This window comes from Amblyraja radiata, chromosome 6 (assembly GCF_010909765.2).
Source record: "Amblyraja radiata isolate CabotCenter1 chromosome 6, sAmbRad1.1.pri, whole genome shotgun sequence".
Lineage (NCBI taxonomy): Eukaryota > Metazoa > Chordata > Chondrichthyes > Rajiformes > Rajidae > Amblyraja > Amblyraja radiata.
In genome coordinates this window covers 69,314,104-69,331,629 of record NC_045961.1, presented here as the reverse complement: position 1 = coordinate 69,331,629, position 17,526 = coordinate 69,314,104, and positions in this window count along the sequence as shown.

The following is a 17,526-nucleotide window of genomic DNA, read 5'->3' as shown; positions in this document are numbered from 1 at the left end:
TTTTGCACGAATGGCGACAGATAACCTCTGACCCGTTTATACTGCACAGTATAATGGGTTACAAAATTGAATTTTTGCCTAACTAATTTCCACCTAGACAAGACATGCCGAGTCGGGTGTATATTCATTCCAAATAGGAAACTTTGGATATGCAAGCAGAAATAGAGGCATTGCATAAAAAAGGAGCAATTGAGTGGTCAGTCCAGGAGAAGGATCAATATATCTCTAACATATTCTCAACGGAGAAGAAACATGGTGGATGCTGCAACATCCTTGATTTGGCAAACTTCAACGCAAATGTGCAGTATAAACATTTTAAAATGGAAAATTTCCATACTACTATGGCAGCTAATTACTGAGCGTTGCTTTATGACATCCATTGATCTTAAGGATGCATATTAATCGGTTTCTATTCATAGGAATCACAGGAAATATCTGAAGTTTAGCTGGGTGGGGCAGTTGTGGCAATTTAAGGTGTCACCTAATGGTATAAGCTCAGCCCCTCGTCTATTTACCAAACTGCTTAAACCAGTACTTGGCCTGCTTAGAGATGAAGGGCATATTATTGTGGGCTATATAGATGACATTCTGATAATGGGAGAATGCTGCTTCTCGCAAACCTAGCTGTTTCAGCTGCCAAACTCATCTTTGAGAAATTGGGATTTATCATCCATCCAGCCAAATCCAGGCTGATACCAACCAGATCTATTTCTTATTTTGGGTTTATTATCAATTCAGTGCAGATGTCTGTGACTCTATCCATGGGGAAAAAACTAAATTTGGTAGAGTCTTGTTCTAATCTACTGATTAATGAGAATCCATCTATCCGCCAGATTGTTAGGGTAATTGGCAAGTTAGTGGCTGCCTTCCCCGCCGCATGTTATGGGCCTTTGCATTATCGGAATCTGGAGCGTGCAAAGGATCAGGCAATTAGACTCCACAAAGGTCATTTCGACAGACCTATGTAGTTGTTGCCAAATCTAAAGCTGAATTACAATGGTGGCTTGCCAATATTCATCATTGTTCAGGCGGTTTTCTGCCCAGGAAACCTACAAAAACACTCCAGAGTGATGCTAGTGAACTAGGATTGGGTGCAACTAACACCGTCTCTAGTTGTGGTGGTAGATGGAACAAGGAGGAGTTACGCCTTAGTCGCAAATATGGTATAAATTATTTGGAAATGCTGGCAGCAATTCATGCCTTGAAAGCATACTGTGGGAAGCTACATGATGTATATATTAGTAGCAATGTTACAAAATATTGAGATTTAAAAAATCAAGTCTTTAATTTATCCCATCAGGTAAAGCATAAAAAATAAGTTTAATTTGACACCTAATTCACTTTCATATCTTCAGTATTAAAAAAGTTATGGCCATTTTCATACTCGGAAATTGGCATCTTGTTCCCTATTGTTGTTTGATTGACGTAACACAAAAGCTGTGATCGAGAACATTTAAAGGCAGATAACTTTCTTAAAATTTAAGAGAACTGAAAGAAATTTTCTGAAACAAATATGAAACAATCTTACTTAGATGACTTGAAATTAAAGCATATAATTAGTTAGTCACCTAATTGTAGCTAATTACAAAATTCAATTACTAGATCTAAACATCTATCCATTTCTTAAGAATAGATTAACATTTTTAAATAGCCTAAGTGTCCAAATAGCATTCACACAAGAATTCAGAATATAACATAATTTTTAAATCTCATTGTCATGGGTTTATAGGCCAAATGGAAGGAATTTAATGTTTAATACCTGTAAATTAATGGCCATTTATTCAATTCAATTCAATTCAATTCAATTCAATTCAATTCAATTCAATTCAATTCAATTCAACTTTAATGTCATTGCACAAATACTGAGTATGGGTACAACGAAATGCAGTTTTGCGTCAGTCCATAGTAGTGCAATATAGAAATTTAAAAAAAAAAAGAGGATACAGAATAATAAAAAATACAGAATAATTAAACAATGGGGACGGAGGGACCGGAGGAATCTATCGGCGGGACTCCGAGTTCAGCAATGCGACGGTATGATTGTAGAAGCTGTTCCTCATCCTACTGGTACAAGACCTGAGGCTCGTGTACCGCCTCCCTGATGGGAGGAGGGCAAACAGTCCATGGTTGGGGTGGGAGGGGTCTTTAATGATCTTCCCAGCTCATTTCAGACACCGTTTTCGGTGGAGGCCATCCATGGCAGGGAGCGGGGCACCGATGATGTGCAGCGCGGTTTTCACCACCCGTTGTAGTGCCTTCCTGTCCGCAACAGTGCAGCTGCTGTACCATACCGTGAAGCAGGCGGTCAGGATGCTCTCGATGGTACACCTGTAGAAGTTGGTCAGGATCTGGGGGGACAGGTGGGCTTTCTTGAGCCTCCTCAGGAAGTAAAGGCGCTGCTGTGCCTTTTTGATCAGCTTGGAGGTGTTGAGGGACCAGGACAAATCCTCCGAGATGTGTACCCCGAGGAATTTGTAGCTGGAGACGCGCTCCACCTCAGTCCCGTTTATGTGGATGGGGGTATGTCTGCCCCCTCTGACCTTCCTGAAGTCGACAATAAGTTCCTTCGTCTTCTTGGAGTTGAGGACGAGGTTATTATTGGCACACCAGGTTGTCAGGTGCTGGACCTCCTCTCGGTAGGCTGACTCATCGTTGTCACTGATCAGTCCTACCACCGTGGTGTCGTCAGCAAACTTAATTATGGCGTTGGATCCGTACTTAGGGATGCAGTCGTGGGTGAAGAGGGAGTAGAGGAGAGGGCTGAGCACACAGCCCTGTGGCATGCCGGTGTTCAATGTTATAGTGGTGGAGGTGAGGTTGTTGGCCCTAACAGACTGTGGTCTGTTGGTGAGGAAATCCAGTGTCCAGTTGCAGAGGGAGGTGGAGATGCCAAGCCCGCTGAGTTTGGTGATCAAGCTGGCGGGGATGACAGTGTTGAAAGCGGAGCTGAAATCAATGAACAGCAACCTGATGTAGGAGTTGTTGTTGTCCAGGTGGGTCAGGGCAGAGTGTAGGGCCGCCGATATGGCGTCCTCTGTAGACCTGTTGGCCCGGTAGGCAAACTGATGGGGGTCCAGTGTGGGGGGGAGGCTGGCTTTGAGGTGAGCCAAGATCAGCCGCTCAAAGCACTTAGCAATGACAGGGGTGAGTGCCACTGGGCGGAAATCGTTGAGGCTCCCTGTGGCTGACTGTTTGGGCACTGACACGATGGTTGATGTCTTGAGGCAAGTGGGGACAACACCCTGGGCCAGTGAGTGATTGAAAATGTCGGTAAAGACTTGGGATAGTTGTCCAGCACATGCCCTAAGCACCCGGCCAGGGATGCCATCGGGGCCGGCAGCTTTGTGCTCATTCACCTTGCTCAGTGCATCTTGTACAGCAGAGGTGGAGAGACTGAGGGGTTGTTCATTTGGGGGTGGAGCAACTTTGATGGCTGGGGTTTTGTTATCTCGGTCAAAGCGAGCATAGAAATGGTTTAGCTCGTCAGGAAGGGTGGCGTTGTCTGGGGGAGGGGTGTTAACTTTCTGGTAATCGGCAAGGGATTTGATTCCTTGCCACATGCGCCTGGGGTCAGAGTTGTTATGGAAGTGCTCCTCAATCCGCCGTTTGTGATTGAGTTTGGCATTCCTAATTCCCATTTTCAGATTGGCCCTGGATGAGCTGTATCCCTCAGCGTCGCCAGATCTGAAAGCGGCATCGCGAGCCTTCAGTAGGAGTCTGATCTCCCTGCTCATCCACGGCTTCTGGTTAGGGAAGGTCTTTATTTCTTTGTGGGTAGTGACATTATCGGTGCAGAATTTTATATAGTCCATAACTGTTGAGGTGAATGAGTTGATGTCCACTTGTGAATTGAAGGTGGACTGGGTAGCAAACAGACTCCAGTCTGTCTGCTGAAACTGCTGCTGTAAAACAGAGACAGCCCCCTCAGGCCAGACCTTCGCTGTCCTCGTGGTAGGTTTCACACGTCTGATCAGAGGTGTGTATTTGGGGAGCAGGAACAGAGAGAGGTGGTCAGACTGACCAAGGTGGGGGAGGGGGAGGGCTTTGTAGGCTTCAGTAATATTAGTGTAAACTAAGTCCAGAATATTGTTTCCTCTGGTTGGGCAGGAAACATGCTGATGGAACCTGGGGAGTACAGTTTTAAGGTCGGAGTGATTGAAATCACCCGCAACAATAAATGCCCCCTCTGGGTGAGCAGATAGATGTTTGCTGATAGCAGCTTGCAGCTCTTCCATTGCTAGCCTGGCATTAGCGTCCGGGGGTACATAGACTGCGGTGATAACAGTCGATGAGAATTCTCTTGGCAAATAGAAGGGCCTGCACTTTAACATCAGGTATTCCAGGTCAGCAGAGCAGTGACTACCAATCCTAACGACGTCCGTACACCATGAGTTGTTCACATAGATGCACAGTCCGCCGCCCTTGGTCTTACCGGAGTCCTCCGCTGGTCTGTCAGCCCTGAAGACAGTGCGCCCCTCCAGCTCGATGGCGTTGTCCGGGATGTTGCCGTTGAGCCATGTTTCAGTAAAGACCATGGCGTTGCAGTCAGCGATCCGTCTGTGTGTGGTGATCCGCAGCCTTAGTTCATCGATTTTACTCACCAGGAACCGGACATTCGCGAGGAAAATGCTGGGCAGAGCTGGCTGGTGAGGATTTAATTTCAGCCTAGCTCGATGTCCTCCTCGCTTCCCACGTCTTTGTTTGCGGTCCCTGCACCGCCTCCGGGCACTACCTGTCGGGGAAGCTGACCCGCTAGGCCACGGTGTCTTGGCGATCTCCGGCGGCAGTTGAAAGTCGCTTCTGGGGCTCGTTACGCAGAGACGGCCGAGCTCTAATAGCTCCTGACGGCCGTATAGAGTCTTCGCTCGGGTGCTCCGGGCGAAAACTAAGGTAATGATTAACAGAAAAATAACTAAATTACAAAAACTACGGAGACGCAGAGCCTCGCGTTGTGCACGCGACGCCATCTTGGATGACCCCTTTTATATTAAATCAGCTTGCGAGTGGGATTTTCTGGAACGGGACCATTTAGAACGTTGAGGTTGCGGTGAATTTATACCCCCATATCTGCAGCAAATACACTGCCGGTTCTTCTGGGGGAAAATTCACCGTTTCGCAACTTAAAATGTGAATTAAATACATCTTAAGAAACACTTTTATACATAAAAATAAACTACTTTCTTTTACCTGGTCCTCCATAAAATCCGTCCCAGTTGTCGGCATTGACGGCTTCAGAAGCTGCTTTTAAAATCATTCCAGCGATTAACTTGTCGGGTGAATTAAAAAAAAACCCCACACAGAACGGCCGTAGCAAAATCTTGCACTCCAACAAATATAATTCAGGACCAGGTCGGGAAAAAAAAACGTTTTAACCCCCCCCCCCCCCTCAAACGCGCCAAAATCACGCAAGCAGTACTTCTCATATATCAATCAATGGGAGAACGTTTGCAAAAAGGCACATATAAATTACTTTACGGCAGATATAGCCGATGTGTTGGAATTTCTTTCAACTTTATATTTTGAGAAAGAGTTAAGCTACAGTGCTATTAACACTGCTCGTAGTGCCTTGTCGTCATATATAGTTCTGGGGTCTGGACATTAATCTGTGGGTTCTCACCCATTGGTATCTAAATTCATGAAGGTTGTTTTTAACAGAAACCCTCCAAGGCCTAGATATCGGGAGGTATGGAACATTAAAATAGTGTTAAGGCTGCTTTGCCGTTTGGCACCGGCCACATCTTTGCCCCAGCTCATTCACAAATTGGTCATGCTCCTGGCGCTCATCTCAGCACAAAGAGTTCAGTCTTTACAGAAACTGAGGCTGGATAATGCGGTTATATCTGATAATAAAGTAACCTTTTATATAGATGAATTAATTAAGCAGAGTAGGTCAGGTGCGTTGGAGCTCTTGGCATATCCACCAGATCGCAGATTGTGTGTGGTTACCTATGTTAGAAAATACATTGAGGTTACAAAAAGACTTCGGGGCACCTTGATCTTTATTTTATGAAAAGTTGAAGTGAGGGAATATGTGCCCTCCACTCCCAACCCTACTTTGCATAAAGATAATTCGGTAATTCTAAGGTCGTTAATCTTGCTATAGCATAAGTTCAGCAACTAGTCTGTGGTTTCATACAGCTGCTCTGAAGATGGACGCGTATGCGGGCTGGCTGGCTCTTCACGTATTCCCTCACTTCAACTTCTCATAAAATAAAGATCAAACTTCAAACGGTAAATTCTCGTTTAATCTCTCCATTTTTCATCCTGGGAAATAGATTTGGATTGTCCACCTTATCTATGCCTCACATAATTTTACATGCATCTATCAGGCCTCCCGGAACCTCTGCATTCCAGAGAAAACAATCCAAGTCTGTCCAAATTCTCCCTATAACTAATACCCTCTCATCCAGGCATCACCCTGTAACCTACTCTGCACCCTTTCCAAAACCTGGAGGAGACTCAGAGTGGGAGCTCATTGAAGAGAGGAGAAGTGAGAGAGGATGTTGCTGAACTCTCATTGGAGAGAGGAGAAGAGAGAGGAAGTTGCTGAACTCTCATTGGAGAGAGGAGAAGAGAGAGGAAGTTGCTGAACTCTCGTCGTAGAGAGGAGGAGATGAGAGAGGATGTTGCCTAACATCGCGGAGCTGTAGGCCTTGCTCAGGACTGACTTTGAGCCCCATCGCGGGTCATAGACTTACCATCAGAGTCGATTCCTTGCCTTGGATCAATGCTCCAACCTGCGGATTTCAACATCGTGGGGCTCGCAGTCTCGGGTAGAGACCGATTCGGGAGCTCCAAATTCGCTGAAGGTTTCGACCAGTCCCGACCCGGGGTCAGATTGCCCAGTGTGGGGAGCTGAGATCCCCCTGATGCAGGAACTTGATTGCCCTGACGCGGAGGGCCCACCGCCGGCTACGGGAGCCAAGATCGCCCCATCAATGGTAGGTTCAAGGCCCCCGACTACAGGAGAACAAAGAAGGGAAGGGATTGATTTTTTTTTCCTTCCATCACAGTGAGGAATGTGGAGGAGTCTCTGTGGTGGATGTTTATGTAAAAATGTATTTTGTGTGTTCTGTTGCTTTTTATTAGTATGACTGTATGGCAAATTAAATTCCTCGTATGTTGCAAAACATACTTGGCTAGTAAAGTATGATTATCATTATGATGAAAAAACATTGGAAATATTCTTCAATCTGATTCACCAACGCGATTTTGTGGCCCCTTTTAATTACCCACAAGTTATTTTCAGTTTTTTCTGTTGGGGGGGACCTATTGTACAATCACAGAGAGCGCTTTCACCTTTTTTATTTCTAAGCTCCTCCCACACTGCCTCCCACACAGGTCCTTCCTGAGTGCTGCTGTCATCGTTTCCCTGATCAGTAGCACAACCCATCCACCTCTTTTGTCTTCCTCTCGATCACATCTGAAACATTGAAACCCTGTAACATTGAGCGTCCAATAACGTCCCTCCTGCAACCATGTTTCCATTCCCGTGGCACCAGGATTAATCTAGAGTTTACCACCATCGGGGTCCTTCTATTTAATCTTCTGCCTAATTCCCTATATTCACTTTGCAGGACCTCATCCCTTTGCTTACCTATGTAATTTATAATACATCTAGTCCAGTTTAGTTTATTGTCACATGTACCAAAATACAGTTAATGGCTTTTGTTGCATGCTCACCAATTAGCAGAAAGACAAAACATGATTACAATCGAGCCACTTACAGTGTGTAGATACATAAGGGAATAATGTTTTGTGCAAGGTAAAGCCACCAATGTCCGATCAAGGATAGTCCCAGGGTTACCAATGATGTAGATAGTAGTTCAGCACTGCTCTCTGGTTGTGGTAGGATGATTCAGTTGCCTGATAACAGCTGGTAAGAAACTGTCCCTGAATCTGGAGCTGTGCATTTTCACATGGCTCTACTTTTTGCCTGATGGGAGAGAGGAGAAGAGGGAGTGGCCAGCGTGCAACTCGTCCTTCATTATGATGCTGGCCTTTCCAAAGCAGCGTGAGGTATAAATGGAGTCAATAGAAGGAAAGTTGGTTTGTGTGATGGTCTGGGCTGCATCCACCATAAACCATATTCAGTTTGAGCTTCCTGCTGAGAGGAGTGGAAGGATGAAGTAGTCATGTTATTAACTTGCTACCGTCTCAAGTGCTTTGGTGCAGCTCTGCATTATTTGTGGCAAAACAGCATTAAGTGGTTCCAACCAATTCTATGGACAATTAGTAACATGACGTTCTTTTTTTTTTGTCCAATGTTCATTACAATCTTAGCAAAATAATAGTTGTTATGTTAATTTAAGATTTAACCAGCTTTTAATCATTCTCAGATATTATATTTTTAAAATACATATTTTGGCGCCGTTACAATATAATATTACAGATGATTCAGCAAGTAGCCTTGTAATTCATTTAATAGCATTGTGATTGAGTTGACATCTAATAAGTTAAACATGAATCATAAAGATACTGGGAACAAGTTTTGTGTAAGCTCCAGCTATATTATAAAAGAAGTGTTTAAAAACATTGTCTCCAAGCAGTCTAATTGTCTAATAAAAAAATCAAAGGCATAAAATGACAATCTCATGATCCCAATGAGGAACTATTTTGAAAATGAACAAATGTTGCATTTACAGTACCAATACTTCCATCCCAAAGATACTACTCCCTGCTGGGAGTATGGATTTATTTCTTCCATGTACCACCAAAATACTTCATTCAACCACATATAGAAAGAAACACAAACATTTCAAATATGGTCTTATACAAAAATTTGAGAGTGCTTGATATTTGCATTGTGGCTTGATATTTGGACAGGAATTGTATATTACTGGAAAGATTGCAAAGTAGTATGCTGTAGTTAAAGATGGAGATATCCACAATTTGATTACCTACGTACAACATACCCAAATAACATAGCAAGTTAACTCCATTCCTGTAATTTCCTTCTTTTGTTACAAGTGTAAAAAAAGTGAAAATCAAATGATGTCAAATGTATGTGCTACAACTGAGGTCCTCCCACCTGCAGATAAAATTTACTCTGTTTGATTATCTTATACAGGTTTCCTCAAACAATTCTGTTGACATGGGCACCCTTAACTCTACTCCACAACAGCACATTTAGTCCAGCCTTGCCATCTCTCCAGTTCAAAAATAGGTAAAAAATAACCATATGCTAAACTGTTCCCTTATCAGAGTTCTAAAAGTTGGGATTAGCAGAGCTTCATCACAAGTCCTGATCTGATTGCAGGGGACATGCTATTTTTGGTGACCATCTTGAAAGGATGCAACAAGTTAATCTGTTTAAGAAACAACTGCAGATGCTGGAAAAATCGAAGGTAGACAAAAAAACTGGAGAAACTCAGTGGGTGAGGCAGATGCTGAGTTTTTCCAACAAGTCAACCTGGTCTTTCCACCTCTGGCCATGATGAAGTTTCTTGTCAGGCTCCTTCTTAATTAGTTCTTCCTTAATTGACTCCTAATGAATCCATATTATTTAATCCTGGAGTAAGTAAGAAATAACTACTCAAGTAACTCTTACTTACTGAAGTAAGAGTTACTTACTCCATCCATCTGCCACACAACCCCTTCACCAGTATCCATCTATCACTTGTCAGGCTTTGTCCCAATTTGTACCTTACTTTCCCAGCTTTCTGCCTATTACTGCATAGATGCAGCCTGACCTGCTGACTTCCTCCAGCATCTTGTGTTTTGCTCAGGATTCCAACATCTGCAGTTTCTCGGATCTCCAAATTATTTTAAGTCGGTTTAATTACTAGAAACTGTACCCTTCTGAGAAAGTAAGTTAACAATTGTTTGAATGATGCATCCAAGATGCTTCATTTTATTAACTCACAAAACCTTCAAGTATTTTCAGAACTTGAGATATATACCATAAGTTTATATTCTCTGTAAAACTGTTGCATAAACTGAGCCACTCTTCCTGCAGCCTTAGCAACCTGAACATTCCTCTAACAACACTATTGCCAAAACTGCTGGATAAATATTATGCCCATTCTTCCTGCAATCAGCGTTTAGGACAGATAGTTAATGTCCTAGCAGCTCTTCTTAATTATACAATTTAAAATCCTGTCAGGTTACTCAAACTTGGAAGCCCATAAGCATCTGTTATTGAATTGTTCATGTTTTTTTTTAATTTGACTTGGAAGTCTTTGCTTTGCCAGTTTTATCACCATATTCCTGTCAGCGTTAAAAGGATTGGTTGCAATGCTATTTGGATACTAAGATGTAAATTAGATAGATTTGTTTGTTAAATCACGTTTAAGAGTAATTTCCAACATGCATTGATAAATAGGCCTTTTAGGAGAAATCTGACTTTATGCATCTCCTAAACATCGAGACTACTGCAGTTTTTAATGTCTCTTGTTTTAGATAAACTAATAGAGATTGATTGCTGTGACTAGTCGACGGCTCTCTATTTTCATTGCATCATGAATGATTGGTTATTTTTATTCAATGCTCCCTACGTTTCCATGAAAACCATCTAGTGATGTATTTGTCAAAAGTTTTGTTGTTCTGACTTATAATCAACAAGGTGTAAAGGTTTATAAAAGCAATATATTTTGCACACTCATTTACCATAATGACTTTTGGAGTTGGACAGACTCACTCTGAACCAAAAACTGGTGTTCATGTATTAGGAAAAATAAAAACAATTGGAACATATAATAGTTGGAAGGTAATCAAATCAGAAGATCATCATCAAATAGGGGAATAGGCACAGCAAATGTGATAAATCAAAGATGAAATAATCAATAATCACCAGCAGAGATGTTCCTTTGCCCACAAATAACCTATTCCAATCTAACCCTGTCAAATACCATTAACACTGGCCTTGACCCAATTCAGAATTTTAACTTGTGGGCCTGGCCTGTCCTTATCCATGATTATTTTAATGCTAATAGAACAGTGGTTGTTGATCCCCAAAGGCTTGCCATGGACATTTTAGTTACTTGCGCTACCCAATTTCCTAAGAATCAATCAAGCTTTGTTCTTTCCCATGTAGTGCCTATTTCATAGAAACATAGAAAATAGATGCAGGAGTAGACCATTCGGCCCTTTGATCCAGCACCGCCATTCAATATGATCATGGATGATCATCCAAAATCAATACCCTATTCCTGTTTCCCCCATATCCCTTGATTCAATTAGCCCTAAGAGCTCTATCTAACTCTCTCTTGAAAACATCCAGTGAATTGGCCTCCACTGCCTTCCATGGCAGAGAATACTACAGATTCACAACTCTTTGCATGAAAAAGTTTTTCCTCATCTCAGTCCTCAACCACTTATTCTTAAACTGTGACCCTTGGTTCTAGACTCCTCCAACATCGGGAACATCTTTCCTGCATCCATCTGTAGGGGTTTAGTTCCCTTTGCTCCACTTCGCTACACCCAACTGCCCAAGTGATTCTCTCCCTTGTCAGTGGGTCAAATGGCTACCCCGGCCACCACTCCACTCGAGCGTTTTCCCAAGAGAGAATACAAAAAAAAAGGGAGATTCCCCTGGGTTCTAGACCTCAGAATTATGGTGGGATATGATAAAAAGGTTGACTTGACGTGAGCGTGCTGATGAGAGAAAACATAAACCAAGATGGACTCAAAGCAAGTCTAAAATTTACAGGCTTTATTAAACAAATGAAAAATCAAATCTCACCAATACTACATAATACGTGACTAAACTTATGCTTACACTAAGACTATGGAAAGAAAATTACCGGGCACGTCTTAAAACCTTACTTTACACAATTTTAATTAGAAATACACCCCCTTTCCCCTTCTTCTCTCAACCTCTATCCTATTTCGGGAACTTCACCAGGTCAACTGGGGTACTTACAGCTAGATCGATGCAGGGTCAGGAGATGTCCAACAGAGCAAAAAGAAGAGAGAACCCCTCGTGCCTGCTCCTTTTTATACCCGAGAGTTTCTCCCTTGAAAACTCCCAGGTGATCCTCTGGACAAAGAAGTCTTTCGATGATTGCCAGTTTCGATCTGGCATGAACAATAGGCTTCCGATGATAATGGCTTTGCTGATGTCACGATGCAACGGCCTAATCGTTATCACATCACTTGGATGGGCTCCCATTGTCCTGATGGATGGGCCATTTACTATGGTGATTGTCTTGCTGCTGGGCTATTTACCCCCGTATGCTGGGCTCGGTTCATTCCTTTGTCTTTCCAAGATAATCTCGTTATCTCTGTCCCAGCCTTTTCTGTTCTCACCACTCGCATAGTGATGTGGCTGCCCAGGCCCACAGACAGACTTTGAACTTGTTCATCCTTTTGCAGCCAGCATGTCCGTTTTAAAAATGTCCAGGTCCTTATCCCCGAGTTCTTCCATAATTTTGGAGGAAATACCTCAATAACTTACAATTCCTATCCAATCCCTTAAGAATTTTATATGTTTCTATAAGATCCCCTCTTATCCTTTTAAATTCCAGTGAATACAAAACCAGTCGACCCATTCTTTCATCATATGTCAGTCCTGCCTTCCTGGGAATTAACCTAGTTACCCTACGCTGCACTCCCACAATAGCAAGAATGTCCTTCCTCAAATTAGGAGACCAAAACTGCACACAATACTCCAGGTGTGGTCTCACCAGGGCCCTGGTCATTACATAATGACCGTGGAAACTTTCTCGAATACGTTTGACAGATTCCACCCCGTCTAAGCCCTTGGCACTGTAATCATCCCAGTCTGTATTGGGAAAGTTAAAATCCTCTAGGACACTGCCAACAAGGTCATCATCACCTTTTTAATTCTCAGCTACACCCATATAGTCTCACTGGATGATCCATCAGTGATGTCATTTTGGGCTACTGCCCTGTTGCTTGATCAATAAAGCAACATCTTGTCCACTATTACACATGCCTCTATCTCTGTTGTAGCACCTGTACACTGGAATATTAGGCTGCAAGCCATGTCCCTCTCTTAGCCAAGGTTCCATTATGGCTTCAACATCCCAGTGGCGTGTGATTATTCATATCCTGAGTTCACCCACCTTTCATGTCAGTCTCTTGCATTAAAATAAGTGCAATTCGATCCAACAGTCCTTCCTTGCTCCAAGCCATCTTCCTGTCTATTCTGTTCCCTGAACTTTTTTTCAGCATCCTCCATATTGACTTTCATCCTATCACCTTTCTCAGTCCTCCTTTGGATTGCGCCCCCTGTCAATCTAGTTTAAACCCACCCATGCAGGTCTAGTTAACCTGCCTGGCACAATATTGGTTTCCCTCCAGTACAGGTGAAAACCATTCCTTTTGTCAACCCTGCCCCAGAAGTGTGCCTGTTGTTCCAATAATCATAATCCCTGCCCCCTGCACCAAATCCTCAGACATGTATTCATCTGTACTATCTTCCTGTTCCGACCTTCACTAGCACATTGCACTGGGATTAATCCGAAGATCATTACCCAGGAGGTCTAATTTTTAAAATGTTTGCCTAACAATATCCTATAATTATGCTGCAGTACCTCATCCAATTTCATACCCATGTCGTTTATACCAACATGCACAGAGACGAGGAGGTGAGACGTTGCATCGTGCCAGGGTCTTGGGCCTGTCCCACTTTGGCCATCAGTTACACGACAGGCCGGTGGCGCGCAAAGATTTTGTTCGCTACAAAATTTTGGAGAGCCGCGCGATACCGCACACAACTCCATATCCCTCCGCGCTTCTCAGTGGGACTGGCCCTGCACGGCCACACGATGCCCATGCGCCTCAACGCGACGACGAGATTGTGTACTTTGCGTGCCAAGGACACGTAAGTGGGACAGGGCCTTAAACTATATTTTATTTGTGCTTTTGTTAATAGAGGATTTACAATGTTTTGTCTTAGAGGAGGTGTAATTTTAGAATGAATCACTGGCACAACTAAAATATAAAACTTGCTTTATAATGAAAGGTGGAATATTTTTGTTCTGCTATGTTATTATAATAATTTTGTCTTGTAGAATTACAAACAAAAATGATATTAATTCAGAGTAATTAAAGCATTGGACAAACCACTTGAATATTGGTATCATAAAAATGTTTAATACCAGCTCCCAGAATGACAATTACTTGACATTATGAGGAGAAGATTGCTTGTTATCGTAAGTTAATATGCATACCATGAATAACTAGTTCCTCTTTTCTGGCAAACAACCTAGTGTGATTGTAAAGAGGTCCAGGTCTATGATGTTGAAGCTTTATTTAGGAACAGAATTACATACCAGATGACTGGATAAAAACTGAGTTGGCTCCTGCGATATTTTTTAAATTGCACTGCATTCCCAATTTCTGACCTTTTGCTTGTCCTTTTAGCTCCATCTGGACTAAGAGATGGAAGATTCAAACCATTTCTTCTTGTAATTTATTGTTGAAAAGTAGGTTATTTGTGTAACTGAGAGGCTCTAAGGACCAAGTTGGACCTCTTACTGGAATCAGTCTTTGACAAACAATGCAGACCCTGCCCCACAGAGAATTATTCAGCAGTTTCCAGAGGGACACCAACAAATGGTAAGGTTTTATTCAACAATGTTTTGAATATTGGAATTACCAACGTTCAAAGTCCTCTCACCCATTTTAGTTTAGTTTAGAGATACAGCGTGGAAACAGGCCCTTCGGCCCACCGGGTCCGTGCCAACCAGCGATCCCTGCATAGTAACACTATCCTACACCCACTAGGGACAATTTTTACATTTACCAAGTCAATTAACCTACAAACCTGTACGTCTTTGGAGTGTGGGAGAAAACCGAAGATCTCGGAGAAAACCCACGCAGGCCACGGGGAAAACGTACAAACACCGTACATACAGCATCCGTAATCGGGATCGATCCCGAGTCTCCGGCGCTGCATTCACTATAAGGCAGCAACTCTACCGCTCCGCCACCGTGACTGCCTCAGAACCCAACAATCCCTTTTTTCTTTCAACATTTCAATCTGTTCCCTGCACAATGCTCTGGTTCACTTTTTCATCTTCACATAAATCCATTCCTGTCTCACATCATCTTCCCATGTAACTGCAGGGGGTACCACAGTTGCCCTTTTATCTTTCCCCTTTCCACAAGCCAAGGACCCAGATTCCTTCAAAGTGTAGCAGTTATTCACTTGTATCCCTTACAATTCAGTGCATTGCATTCAGAGCTCCTGATATGATCTCTTTTTATACTGGAGAAATCAAATTTAGATAGGTTGACCTCTTTGCAGAAACATTCCATTCAGCCCAGAAGATCAAACCTGCATACCAAGTTGCCTGTTACTTTGTCACTTTAATTCTCCACCTCTCCCATCCTTCTGACTTATTTAAATGTTTTTGTTAGTTTATTTTAGAGATACAGCATAGAAACAGGTCCTTCGATCCACCGAGTCTGCATCAACCAGCGATCCTGGTAATTAACACTACCCTCCACACACTGGGAACAATGTTACATTTATACCAAGCATATTAACATACAAACCTGTACGTATTTGGAGTGTGGGAGGAAACTGAAGATCTCTGAGAAAATCCACACAGCTCATGTGGAGAACGTACAAACTCCATACAGACAAGCACCCTCAGTCAGGATCGAACCCGGGTCTCTGGTGCTGTAAGGCAGTAGATAAACCGCTACGCCACCGTGCCCTTCACCAGCTTCCCTCAGTCAGTGGCACCCCACTTGCATCATTTAGTCTCTTGTGATCTCCACATATCACAGACAACCCCTTTCTAGTCTCCATTCCTTTAATTCCTCTGCAACTCAAAACATATTTAGTTTTAACTATACTCAGTTCCGATGACAAGTTGTTGACCTGAAATGACCTTTTTATTTCAGGTTTTTGACATCCATTGATTTTTTTTTCTTTTTAATTGAAAACAGAAAGGTTGGTAAATTTATTTTGATCAAGAGCACCATTAACTAGAATCGCTAAAGCATGAATATTCATTTCCATTGTCCAGATCTAGCTGGGTGAAGGTCACTGATGATATGGTCAAGATGAGAGAGGGGTGTAACATATTGTCCTGAGTAACTTCTATAGCAAATTTATAATTCTAAGATAATAGGATTGTAACAATTTTTATAGCAAGATTTTAACAATCTCCCTCTTTCCTGGATACAACTCCCGTCAATCCTGATTTTCCCCTTCAATTCCCATTGACTACTTTTAACAGGCCCATTGATGCCACCTCAACCAAATATTACCATACTTTTGGGACAGGCACTCTTACTTCAGCACTCTATAAACCTATTTTTCTCTGCGTTTGAACTCAATGACATCTGAAGATGAGAGGCCCAAATATAAGCTAAAAGATCATCCATTGATGGATAGAACCTTGACATCAGTGTGAAAGAGAGCAGCTCATAATTTGTTGATGATAGAGATTAATGATGCTGATTCGGCAATATTTGGCCAGATTGTAGTTGTCCTGCTTCTTTTCTGAATAGTACATTATCAAGCAATTTTACTGGGTCTGTGCAAATGTATTGGTATGGCTTGATTGGATTTCAGTTACTCCAAATCACATATATTCAGCGTCCTGTCCAGGATGTTTCATGTGCTTTCAGCCTTCAGTGCATTCCATACTGTCTCCTTTCATATAGTTATTTATTGATATCATGGGGAGATAATCAAAATCACAGAAAATGGTGATGGCCTCAGTCAATTGAAATGGATGAAGCAGTGACACTCCTAGATTGCTGATTTTGGAAATATTCATTGATGCTCCTCCCTTTATCTGTTTAATTGTCCATAACTTTCACAGCTTTATGCAGCAGAACTAAAAAACTTCAATCAGGTTGATCTACATAAAGCAGTTTTGCTCTGTCTATAACACTGTGTGACAAATAAATAGTCCTGTTTTTAACCCTTCAGCAATCAGCTCCCAACATGCCCATTTATACTCAGAAATGAATGAAGATTGTTTCCCTGGCTTAACAGTGAGGGTGGAATGAGAAATATGCCAAGCTACAAGATTACAAAATGTGTCGGGAATAACTGCTGCTTATGAAGACCCATTTCAATTCAAATATGCACATAATGGAGCTGCTACATTTCTTTTGAATCAATCCAATTTTCAAGCATACAGGCACAACAGGCAGCGAAGAAAGCTAATGGCATGTTGGCCTTCATGAAGAGAGGAGTTGAGTATAGGAGCAAAGAGGTGCTTCTGCAGTTGTACAGGGCCCTGGTGAGACCACACCTGGAGTATTGTGTACAGTTTTGGTCCTCTAAGTTGAGGAAGGACATTCTTCAACTTCAGAGGGTGGCGCTGTTGTGTATGGCTGCCCTGTCTGCAGCTGTTCTTTCTTTCACCCTTTTTTACATTTTTAGTGTGTTAAAAAGTTTTGTTTTGGAGGTCTTCTAGTCTTTTTATGTGGGGGGTAGGAGGAGGGGAAGGGGAAAACTGTTTTTCTCCATCACTATCTGGTCGGAGATGCGTTTTCCTCCGAGCCACATCTTCGCCCCTTCCTCGCGGCCTACCTACTGGACTGGAGCGGCGTTTCCTGGCAAAGACTGGCCAGAGCTTCAGCTTCGGC